The sequence below is a fragment of the Cavia porcellus genome, unplaced genomic scaffold (genome assembly GCF_034190915.1).
Source record: "Cavia porcellus strain 051 isolate PalLab524CR breed Dunkin Hartley unplaced genomic scaffold, mCavPor4.1 scaffold_35, whole genome shotgun sequence".
NCBI classification, from domain to species: Eukaryota; Metazoa; Chordata; class Mammalia; order Rodentia; family Caviidae; genus Cavia; species Cavia porcellus.
Window position 1 is genome coordinate 1060560 of NW_026947518.1, and position 12197 is coordinate 1072756.

Here is a 12197-nt window from a genome sequence, read left to right on the forward strand (position 1 = left end):
TTGCATAGACATAATAAGTTGTCTTTAGGATGGGACCCAAGTCTAAACATGAAATTTATTTATAGTTCATATATACTTCATACTCAGAGCCTGAAGATAATTTTATACCATATTTGTATTAATTTTGTGGTTAACGTGTGTATTGTGTTGTTTCTCTGGTGTGGGAAACTGAAAATGTAGATAAGGACTAAAATAAAATAGATATTTGAACATTTTCTAATGAGAAGGGGAATTATGGATGGAGGAGGGAGAAAGGAAGAAGGGAAATGAAAAAATGATGAGAAAGAAGGAAACAGGCCTTCCATAAACAAGAAGGGGAAGGGAGTTGAAGGAAAGCTGCAGGAATGGAGAAAAAAAAGATTCAAATCATGTATAGTACAAATTTCCCACGATTAACATGATCATTATTTACATCTAAAATGTACCAATAATCTTAATTAAATAACATTTTGTGTTTGAAACAAAATTTCTTTTTGTGGAATTTCTCAATTTGGCACTACATAAGTACTCAAAAGTTTTGGATTTTGAAGCATTTCAGACTTCAGATTTCAGATTAGGAATGCTCAGCCTATATTTGGATAGTGATTTGATAAATATCCCCCTACCTCAGTAGACCATAAGCTTCATGCTGAGAGTATGAGAGCTGTCTCTTTGCCTCTACTGGTGTCATAGTTTATGTCAGTGCCCCTCCCAAGCATCATATAATTATGAATGTGGCCAAATCCAGTATTTCTGATTGGTTCATTGTCTAGCACTCAGATTGCTGGTATGAGTGCTACACCTGCCCAGGAGTGGAGCCAGCATACAGTGTACCTGAGGGAAGAAGGCGTGTCTCTCTCTTTTGCTGTTCATGCTTGCTGTTTGCAGGCACGATTAACTGCTTCCTCTCAACCATGTCACTTTGCCTTGGAGCTAACTAAGTATGGACTGAAACCTCTGACCTGTAAGAAATAAACTTTTCCTTCTTGCATGTTGGGTATCAGGTATTTTGTCTCAACAACCAATGAAAAGTAACTCACACAACTGGTAATCAGTGTTTCTCAACTCAATGCCTGACACAAGAATGGTGCACTCTTGTTGATAGAAAGAAAACTAGCAGTAGCACACAATTATAGATTTGTATCACACAGAATTTCACTGCTTCCAAGGCTCTGCAGTGAAATGAGGTCTCCCCTCTGTAGGCACTAAGATTGTCATTTATTTTGCTTTATTATAGCAAATAATGCTCCTCTATCCATGTTCCATTCTCCCTATGGTCTTAAAAATCAATTGTAAGCTTTTATACAATCTCATGCTGGGCATGGAATTCAGGACCTCCTGCATGCTAGGCAAGTGCTCTACCCTCAAGATACGTTCCAGTCCTCCCTTTCTTATTGCTGGACTTTAGGCCATGGGAATGTACTGCAGTTTTAGCCCCAAGCTGACTGAAGTTACTTGACAGGACACTGTAACTACGCAACTGAGCCTAGTAAAACCAGAAAATTGAGTGCCAATTATAAAATTTTGCAATAAAGCACTGAGTTTGGGAATGCTTTGTTATACAACAATGGCTAATGAGCAAGATAGGTGCAAGAGAGGAACTATTCACAATAACCAAGGCAAACAATCAGTCTAGGTATGTGTCAGCAAGAGAATGGGCAAAGCAAACGTGGCATGCACATGTGCACACATGCACACATGCACACACAGACACAGACACAGACACACACACACACCCTATTCAACCATAAAGAAGAATGAAATACAGTCATATGCAGAAAAATTCAGGGAAGTGGAGGATATCATGTTAAACAAAATAATTCAGACAGAAAAATATTGCATGTTTTCTCTCATATGTGGAAACTAAAAAATAAAGTAGAAGAGGGGCTACACAGGCCTGGGAGGAGAGTTGGAAGAGAGCGAGAAGATAGGAGAGGGGTTGACAAACTTGACCAATACACAGTATATGCATATATGAAAATATCATAATGAATCCCCTTACTCTATACAACTAGTATGCATCAATAATTATAATGTGTAAAAAGGAAAAGAGATGGAACAAATTTTAAAGCATGTGGGCAGGTACATGCTAATGCATGCATTGCTTAATCCCTTGCTAATCCCATGCACCTGGGGCGTTGCAGGTAATAGGAGTGCAGTGATTGCTGGGAAATCATCATTGGCCATATTCAAGGCTCACACACTTGCATGTGGAACATGAATCAAGAGGCCCATGGCTAAGAAGCTCGCTATCATTTGATAAAAGGTCCTCTCCCCCCAAGTCATGTACTATAGAAAAAAGATCCCCTACCTTCATATGGCAGGGTGGTAGCTGCCAGACACCAGGAACAGGGTCTGCATGCTGACTCTCCTATTGTAGAAATGACATTGAACAGATCTGCTCACTTTTCCACACTTAGTTTTCTCACTTACAAATGATCACTTATGTTAGCAGCAGTATAGAGACCGGAGGTGAGAAACTGCATTTCCATGGTGTTCATGAGTTAGAGGTGGCCAGAGGAAACTGTTTTGCAGCATCTTCTTCAGCCTTGCATCTCTCGCCATCAAGGATGAAGAACAAGGCTCTTGTTTCCCTAAGGAAAACAAGAGCACAATGGGTGGTCCTGCAGTAGGAGTCAGCAGAGGTCAAAATCAGGTTACCATGCTGGGGAGCTTTGAAGTTTCATCATTGAATCCTCTAATTTTTATTTTTTTGTTTGTATCTCAATCACTGTTTTGATAATTATGGTAATATTTACATATTTCAAAAAGTACAATAAACAAGGAAAAATTAGAAATATTTGCTCTTTTTCTATGTAGAGAGGTAACTATCTTTGGTACATTTTTTAGCCTCCCTTTTCTTGTCAATGATTTATTGTAGATGTGGTTCCAGGGTGATTAATTTAGGTTTACATCACTGTAACAGGAATCAGTGAAATAGGAATTAGGATTCTGCCAGGCATTAAGGGCAGCAGCCCCAAAATGGAGTCAGGAAGTCCAAAATGGAGCCTGCTGAGTTGTGAACTTCCAGCGACCTTACACAAACATCTGCTGACTGTCCTGCAGGTTTTTGGGAACTGTCCAGAGCATGATCATGCAGGACATTGGCGGAAGGGTACATGGGCTGTGCATGGGCACTGTGTGAACACTTGTTGGCCTGTTTTGTGGACTCAATGAAGATGTTGTTGGGTGAGGTCACAAAATTAGAGAATGTACATGTTGAAGACATCAGCAACAGTGGTAGGCAGAGTGGAACAGAGCAGAGAACCACTGTTCTTGAAGTATAATTCTTACACAGGTTGTTATCTCATCTTTACATTCTTGAGTAGTGCTCTAACCTGTTCATGGGAGTTTGTCGATGTCCGCTCCCGGCCGGCAGGAAGGACACACGACATAGTCTGGTAGTGGACAACCTTTTCTTTTTATTCTTCTTCTCCGTACAGCCTGCCCTGGGTTCTCCCAGCTGAAGCCTCCTTTGGTCCGCTCTCCGCGGCTCCTCTTGTGCTTCAGTCTGCCCCGAAGCCTCTATCGGTCCGCTCTCCGCGGCTCCTTCTGGGCTTCTACTTCCGGGCTTCTACCTGGCTTCTACTTCCTCCCAGGGGTGGCACCGGTATATATACGGATACAGTGTCCAATCATGTTAAAGTAAGCAAGGCAAGCTGATTGGCTAACATCATCAGTTGCTAGGCAGACTATATTGTTGAGCGGGTTGTTTACGCGGTAAGCAGGAAACTAACATATTCGATGGGAGGGGCAATCTACCTCAGGCTTCACTCTTTACTACAGGCCTCACGTCCGCCAAGTAAGGCGAACTATCACAGACGCGGCTCCCAACATCTCCCCCTATTTTATTTTTTATGAATGTGCGCATCGTAGCCCTTCCTGGACTGGGTGCAGAGGCTTATGCCCTATGCGTAGGCCCACCGTAGGTCCTTGGCTTAGACCCTGGTCGGCCGTCCCATGGTCTGCCAAGGCCCTGAGGCCCTCGTCCTTTTTCTAGGGCCAGGCACAAACTGGACGGAACCTGGATGCACACAAGCTTGCACTCATTTCCTCTCCGTAAAGAAATCCCCTCGGAGAGAAATTTAGACCTGGGCAGCATCTAACAGTCCAGCGGCTTACGTGCAGGATGGGGTAGGGCCTGGCTTAGGTCGAGTCATGCTGGGGAGGCACGCTCTTACCCGTCATTGACTCATCTACCCTGCTGTGTATTGTCACCTTATGGAGGAGAATGAAGGATGCCCGCCATATCTAGACTCGGTCGTGGGCCAATCGAGCAAGCCATGCATATGCCTGAGGATCTTTTTGTCCATTTCGGGCTACCGCTATTTCTATTCATCTTGTTGGTTGGTCTGTGATGGATCTCCAGTAGGGCAGGTCTGATCTTCAGTCGAGGGCTTTGTTGCCCGTGTCAGTCTCTCCGGTATCCACAGTGGTTCTCGTCCCGGTTCCTGTGGGAAAACACAAACCGCGCCTCGGTTCCAGCTGATTACCGGATCCGGGCCCATCCATTGTCCTGTCAGGACATCTTTCCACTTCACCCACCCTTTATGGTTGGGGGAAGGGTTGCAGTGCTCCACAGCTGGGGAGCGATTATCATTATTTAAATTTAAAAAATTGTGTGTGAATAGTGCCATGGATAATCGTGCCTTTGGGGCCAGGCCTTGGCCTACTCCCCCTTTTTGTTTTTGTAAAATTTCTTTGAGGCTTCTATGAGCCCTCTCAATGATTCCTTGACCTTGGGGATTGTATGGGATACCATGTTTTAATTGAACCTCCATCATTTTGCAGAACTCATTGAAAGCTTTGCCTATATAGGCTGGTCCATTATCAGTTTTTAATATTTTTGGTTTGCCCCATGCGGCCCAAGCCGCCAGGCAATGATTGATCACATTAGACACTTTTTCACCTGTTTCTGCTGTTGCAAATATGACGCGAGAACAGGTGTCTGTGGAAACATGAACATATTTAAGAGTCCCAAACTCCTGTATATGTGTGATGTCCATCTGCCAAACATCACCAGGGATCAAACCTCGAGGGTTTACTCCCCCTTTTTGTTTTTTATTTTTTATTTTTTATTTTTATCTTTTTCGTTTTTTTTTTTTTTTTTTTTTTTTTTTTTTTTTTTTTTTTTTTTTTTTTTTATTGGTACCAGGGATCGAACTAACAACTGCACACTTGCAAGGCAGGCGCTTAAGCCGCTGAGCTAAATCCCCAGCCCCTTTTTCCTCGACCGGCGTTTTTCTCAGCCTGCTCGGCAGAGTAGCCGCCCATGAAAATACCGTCTGCCCAGCGGCGCGACGTCATAAGACTGCGGTCGCGACAGAGTGAAACGGGGCGTCACTTCCTGTGCCGGCTGAGGGAAGGGAGGGTTTCCTGTGGCGGCCTCTCGGCGGGGAGCCGCTTTTAGAAAAGAGCTCCAGGGCGGAGCGGATGGCTCTCTATCTCCTCCCCGCCAGAGAGCGCCGGGGAACCGAGTCTGACCATCAGCGCGCCGACCCTCTCCCACAAGCATTCTCTTGTTCCACCCCCGGTCTCCCCGATTGGCGTTTCTCTCAGCCTGCTCTGCAGAGGACTCTGCATACCAGGCTCGCCAATCCAGGTAACCACCCGAGGGCAGACACGCCCCCGCCAGCTGAATCCAGTCCGCGGGGGTGAGGGGCCCAGAAGACAGATTCTCCAGCATGGCAATGGTGTAAGGCGCAGTCGGCCCAAAAGTTGTAACTGCATTTTTAAGTTCTCTAATCTGCTTTATCTCAAAAGGCTCCCGTACATTGCGTCCCTGGCCTATAGCCACTTGTACAGGAAATATCCCATAGGGGTCACTATCCATCCCAGGTGGTGGATGTACCTCATGAAACAAGCGTCTCCCCTGCCAAAGCCACCTGTGAAAATACCGATCCGCCGGCGGCGGAGCATAAAACAACGGCCGTGATTGGGCGGAAAATGGGGGCCCGTGCATCACTTCCTGTTCTGGCGAAGAGGAAGGGAGCTCCCGGGCGGCCGCCCCGCGGCGAGGGATCGCCTCCGGAAACGGCCCCCAAGGTGGGGCGGAAGGCTCTGCCTCCCTCTCGCGCCGGGGCGCACTCAGGAGCTCTCTACTCCTCCGCAGACCCGACTCCTTATGGAGCGACTTAGGCTCCTGACAGCTAGTCTCTTTGGCCTCCCTGCCATTCAACTTTCCCTCGTCCTCGGAGTCAGACGACTCCGAGGCTAGAGCCCCGTCCTCCTCCTTAGCATCCTTGTTCCCCTTGACAGACCCCTCTCGGGAGCTCCCTGACTGGGCCTGCTCAGATACCCTGCATACTTTTGTAAGCTCTTGAGAGCTTTCTCCACAACCACCCTCGCTCTTAGTGCCGCTACCTAGCATGTTTCCCATTTTTTAATATGTTACTCACCGCGTGAGGCCCAAAAATCCGCCACTTACGCGTGAGCCTGAGGGGAGTCTAAAAGCCCTGTAGGTGCGCGCCACCCAGAGCCCAGGCTTATCCCCAACTCACCTGTCTCGCAGCTCTGTACTGGAGCGTTGTCCACTTCCACGTCGCGGGGGTGATCAGTCCCCGGGCGGGCCTCCAAATGTCGATGTCCGCTCCCGGCCGGCAGGAAGGACACACGACATAGTCTGGTAGTGGACAACCTTTTCTTTTTATTCTTCTTCTCCGTACAGCCTGCCCTGGGTTCTCCCAGCTGAAGCCTCCTTTGGTCCGCTCTCCGCGGCTCCTCTTGTGCTTCAGTCTGCCCCGAAGCCTCTATCGGTCCGCTCTCCGCGGCTCCTTCTGGGCTTCTACTTCCGGGCTTCTACCTGGCTTCTACTTCCTCCCAGGGGTGGCACCGGTATATATACGGATACAGTGTCCAATCATGTTAAAGTAAGCAAGGCAAGCTGATTGGCTAACATCATCAGTTGCTAGGCAGACTATATTGTTGAGCGGGTTGTTTACGCGGTAAGCAGGAAACTAACATATTCGATGGGAGGGGCAATCTACCTCAGGCTTCACTCTTTACTACAGGCCTCACGTCCGCCAAGTAAGGCGAACTATCACAGACGCGGCTCCCAACAGGAGTTCATCTGTGCTAAGTCATGGTTATATAACTGTACCCCACTGTGTGCCTGTGCAGACAAACAGGGTCATGTTCTCAGTTGTCTTTAGATGTCACTGAACTGTGAATCAGTCTGAGTGGTTCCCCACAACAATACATAGATTGAACCCTGAAAAGTAGGTAGTCTTCCATAGGGTAGCTCTTTTCTAAATCCATTAACAACTTCTGGATAAAGGCTCCCTCATGGGTATCCTACTCAGAACCGCCTCTTTGCTGGTGGGAACTTTACTCCCTTGCCTTTATATCTATCAGAGAGGATGAGGCTAAGGGGTTAATTGCTTGTGAAGTCCCCAATGACAGCAGGGAGGCAGACTTCAGCACATCAGCAGCAGCAGGCAGCAGTCAGGGAAAATTGTGTCTTTATCGTTCAGCCTCTGTATATGTTGTTATGTTTACATTCTTGCATGCTGGCCTCCCAGAGGTGCCACAGGCTGATGATCAAGCCACAAGGATTGCTGAGGGACAATTACAATCCAAAGCCTCACACACACAAACAAGAAGCGTTTCTCATGTGTGCATCACTCAGGGGCCAACAGTGGTGTCCAACTCATGTCACCTGCACTTCCTTCCCCTCAGTGGGACCCTGCAATTCTTACAGCAGAGGAAAAAGAATTTTTACTAATTATTCAATATCAACTACAAAAAATAGATGTCTAAAGATATGGTACATTGTAAACTCTATTGCAATCGAGGTGTACCCCCTCAAGGCAGCCCCATAAAACAAATGCAGTGAAGTTTGTTGTAGAGGATTCCCAGAGTGATTTTCAGAGACAGCTCCATGATTACACAGACTCCTGAGTCACATGTGCATCTGACTGTTAGCTAACAAGGATGTTCCTGGGTGAGAGGTGTTGGAGGAGGAGATGAAGATGTTCATTCGTTCTGTAAGTCTAGGAACATCCTTCAGTTTCACCTTCAGCGGGTTTGCATACTGTCCTGTAGCCATTTCCTGACTTACTTCAGAAAGTCTTAGCTTTCCTGATTTTCTTTTATTGTCTTTCACAGCCCTGACTCTTAAGGCTTCTAGTGGGTAGTGACATGTGTCACTTGCATTCATGTCTCACAACTATTCTCTCCTTGCCCAAACCCTAGTCAGGATCCTCTAGTCACCTGACAGTGTCTGAGAAGTCTCCACAAAGAGGAGATGGGGACCTCCACTCATCCTGGGCCTGGTGCAGATATTCCAGTCTTGTCATGGAGGAGAATTGCTATGTAACCCTATGAGAGCTTCAGGTAAATTTAGTAAGCAGATTCAAAGATGCAGGCAGTCAGAACAGAGTGCATGTGCTCAGATAATGAGGCCCATTATGGTCTAGGGCTGGGCGGCTTCTGTGTTATTGCGAATGATAATCTGTGCAGTTTGTGAATCTATAGAAGGCAGGGCCTCAAGTTACAGGCAACAGGCAATGGCCCATTTTCTAGGTAAAAGGCAAAAGAAGGCCCAGTTTAAGGCCTTATTTTATCTTGAAGACAATGGATTTTTTTTCAGTGAGTTTCTTGGAAGGAAAAAAAGACATTGTAACTTTGGATACATTTGTATCCTGAAGCTGGGATTTCCCAGGAACCATCTCTGGCTATACCTGGCCTTCACATTACCAGTCCTCTGGACATATCTTTGCAAACCAAATTGTGTTGTCCCAGCAGCATTCCACTGAGACTCCGGGTTCTGCATTCTTTATAAACACAATGCATTTGTAAAACTTCCTCCAGAACAAACACTCATATGGCCTAGTATAGCACAAAGTCCCTGGCGTGACCAGAAGTTAATCTTGTTTAAGTTAATCTGTTATCCATATCTGGGTCAAATGGGACCAGCAATCCTAGTTTTTTTAGGAATCTCCACAATGATTTCCACAGTGGATGCACCAGTGTATGCCCCCACCAGCAGTGGAGAAGGTTCCTTTTTGCCCACAACACCTCTAGCACTTCTTATTGGTTGATTTCTTGACACAAAGATTCTTTTCAGGGTGAGGTGGAATCTCAGTGTTATTTTAATTTTTCACCTATATTTATTTCATATTTCTCACTCTCAGTTCATTTTTGGCTTCTGTGTTCATATCTGCATTGTCCAGTTTTAGCAAGTGTCCTGCTAAGGCAGTTGGCCACAAGCTTCCATCCCTGATGTCTGATCACCCTTAACATCTGATTGGCTCCTCATCCTCCACCATCATGCAGCTCATGCCTGTTCAGCCTGGCTTGCCCTCTGGAAGCATTCCATTAGGCTGTCAGGAAGCAGCTCCCTTCCATCTGCTGCTCACTCTTAGTGTTGTCAGCTGCCTGATCTGACCCTGACCTGCAGCTGTACATCCCTAATTTTCCTAGGTGCATGTAGAGTTCTCTGTCCTCCACTGGTGAACCCCTCACAGTGGCACCTGCCTCTTTCAGGAAGGTCCCTATATTGTGAGAAACTTCTTGACAACACAAATGGGGCCCAAAGTGGTGGCACAGAAGACTGTGGCAACTTCCTGAATGAACTAAGTGAAGAAAAGCCCTGGGTTTAGCTGCCTACTGCTTCCATGGTTTGTTGTACTGTGCCCATCCCAGGACAATTTTTGTCGATATCAGGAGAATCTCAGGTACAGTTAAGACTGCATATGTTTAGAGCATACAAAAATAACAAGTGCTCTCTGTCACACAGTGTACATCTAAAGGTTAAACAGCAGTAAAATATTTCAACATCTCTTTAAAGTTGGTCATGGTACTTAAAGTTTGATCTATATCTACTGGAATTTATTAAATAATCATTTTGTTATTGCATAAATAAGATATAATTGTATTAGTTAATAACTATATATATATATATATATATATATATATATATAGTCATTAATGCTCTATCCTAAATTTATTAGATTTCTACAGATGTCTGTTAAAAAATCTAAATTTTGCCTAAAGTGTAAAATCTAAGTAAATGTACACAAAGTTTTCATACGGCATTGAAATTAATTATTGGTAACCTCACGGTATATCAAATATATTTCTTTTATCAAGGATGTAGGGTTTTATATGGTATAGCATGTGAGAAAGACACCTTATCATATTGATGACTACAGTAGTACAACTGTAGTCATCAATACTAAACTACAGTTGTAGGTGAGATCTGGTGTACGTAGGAGAGATGGCAACCAGAGGAATGTGATTACGTTGGTGACTTTGTCCCACTCCATTTGTGTGCACATGAGGGTTTGGATCAGAGAGATGCTGTTTGCACAAAATCCCTAAAGTGATGTTTGCACAGTGACAGGGCTTGGTTGGTTGGCTGGCTTTGTCTTTTGCAAAAAGTATTACCAGCATCCCCCTCACTCAGCCTAACTGCACCAGGAGCCCTCTCTAGTCCAGCATTGTAGTTCACAGAATGGCCAGGAGGTGGCGGCGGAGCAGCGAGTCAAGTTTGACAAGTTTTGTAGGAAGGCAGCAGGGAAAATGAAGCTTTGGTAACAAGGAATAATAAAGGAAAACGTTGAATTCAATGAATTTTCATAAATGAAATGAACATTCACCTTTTATGCTCTTTTCTGGCTGCTTCTTCTCTCTTCCCCCAAGATAAATCCTATCCAGTGATTAGTTTGTCCTGTTTTTATCAGTTATACATATGCATGTTCATTTATATCCATATATGTACTCTTACAGTTTGTGTTTCTTGAGGGTCTGACTTTTTCATTTATCTTTATGTTTGCGAGATTTACACACTAACTCATTCACAAAGCCATTACATTATGACCTGCTTCATGTAGCTGTAGATATCTTACTTCTCATGGCTCCGTGTTTCTCACCTTCATTTGTTCCTTCTCCTGGCTGGTCTCTTCTCCTCACAGGTAGATTGCCGTCTTGAACTGTATAGTGAGACTCTGTCTCAAAAAGAGAAAAAACCATTAAGTCAATGAAAACACTGGTGATTGCATTTGTTACTGTGGATCATCTTATGCTTTTGGGCCACTGTTTTCAGCTTTGAATTATATTAAATCTGACACATGAAACAGACCAACAGATGACTTGAGTATTGCATGAGTTGCTCTGAAATGAATGCAGTATGAGCCAACCTTTGACAAACTATCAGTGTGCATGCAACAGCCAAGATAACATTAATTGTGTGAAAGCATACCAAATGCAAACCTTCACTTTTCAATAAAAGGTTGTATCATTGAAGGCTTTGTGATTGTGTTTTTCTCTCAAGCAAAATATGTCAATGGATGAGCAGTTTTTTCTAAACTAAAACTTCAGTTCATTAATCAGATCTAGTTACAGTGTAGGCAGTGCAATAAATAAGTGGGTTTTGGCTTGCAGTATGGGCCCTTGTTCTCTAAAAGGTTTCCCTTACCTGATCCAGGAGACCTGAAGGGTGAGGATTCCATGTCCAGGTTTCCTGTCTGGTCTCTGGCACTCACTGGGGTCCCAGGCATGGACAGAGCATTCAAATAGGATTGAATTCATCAGCTCATGCAAGGCAGATCCCAGCCTGAACATCAGTTCACTGGAAACTGTGAGAGTCAACAACCAAGTTTGGGACACAGCCAATCAGAGCTCTGCTGAACTTGTAGTAGCAACACCTGATTCATCTAGCTCTTTCCCCTAAAACACAGAAGGTGGATCATCCACACACTCACCCTGCAAAGGTTCAGCTTTGTGGGGCATCTGGGTTTCACTGAGGAGTGGGGAGTTGCAAGGTGTGGGTCACTATGCTACTGGTTTCCATGGTGTAGAAGGGGACAGTCTCTAAAGAGTTCACATCACTGCAGAACTGACCCTAAATTGGGTGTGGCTTGGATCCAGTCCCTCTTTGTTTCTACTGCCTCATGTGCCACACAAACCCATCACGTGGAGTGTAGTCTGAGGCTCTGCAGACCAAGGATCAGGGACAGCAGCTTGATTAGATTCTGTGACTGCTTGCTGGTCTACAGGATCTCAGTGAGAAACCCAAACCACATGTCCTGTTGATGGGGTTGTAAAATGGACTGACTGCTGTAGGGAACAACATAGCTGTCCTCTCCAAATTCTATAGAAGCTTTCTATGATTGAACAATTCTAAATATGTTTATACAGCTTAACAGAAATCAGGAGCTCAAGCAGATACATGCATTCCCATGTTCACAATAGGATTATTCCTAAGAGCCAAAACA

At 44.9% G+C, this 12197-nt stretch overlaps 1 protein-coding gene across 2 annotated transcripts in view; it reads right to left on the reverse strand.

The window, feature by feature from the left end:
- Positions 1-2101: 2101 nt before the first annotated feature.
- The window catches only part of LOC134474689 (zinc finger protein 709-like), a 167143-nt gene continuing 157047 nt past the window's right edge, over positions 2102-12197 (reverse strand). For both annotated transcript variants that reach the window (XR_010045564.1, XR_010045563.1), the window contains 3 exons: positions 11399-11558; positions 10854-10928; positions 2102-2573 (listed from right to left, as the gene is read on the reverse strand). The gene's annotated coding sequence lies outside the window, so the exon portion shown is untranslated. The remainder of the gene's footprint in view (positions 2574-10853; positions 10929-11398; positions 11559-12197) is intronic.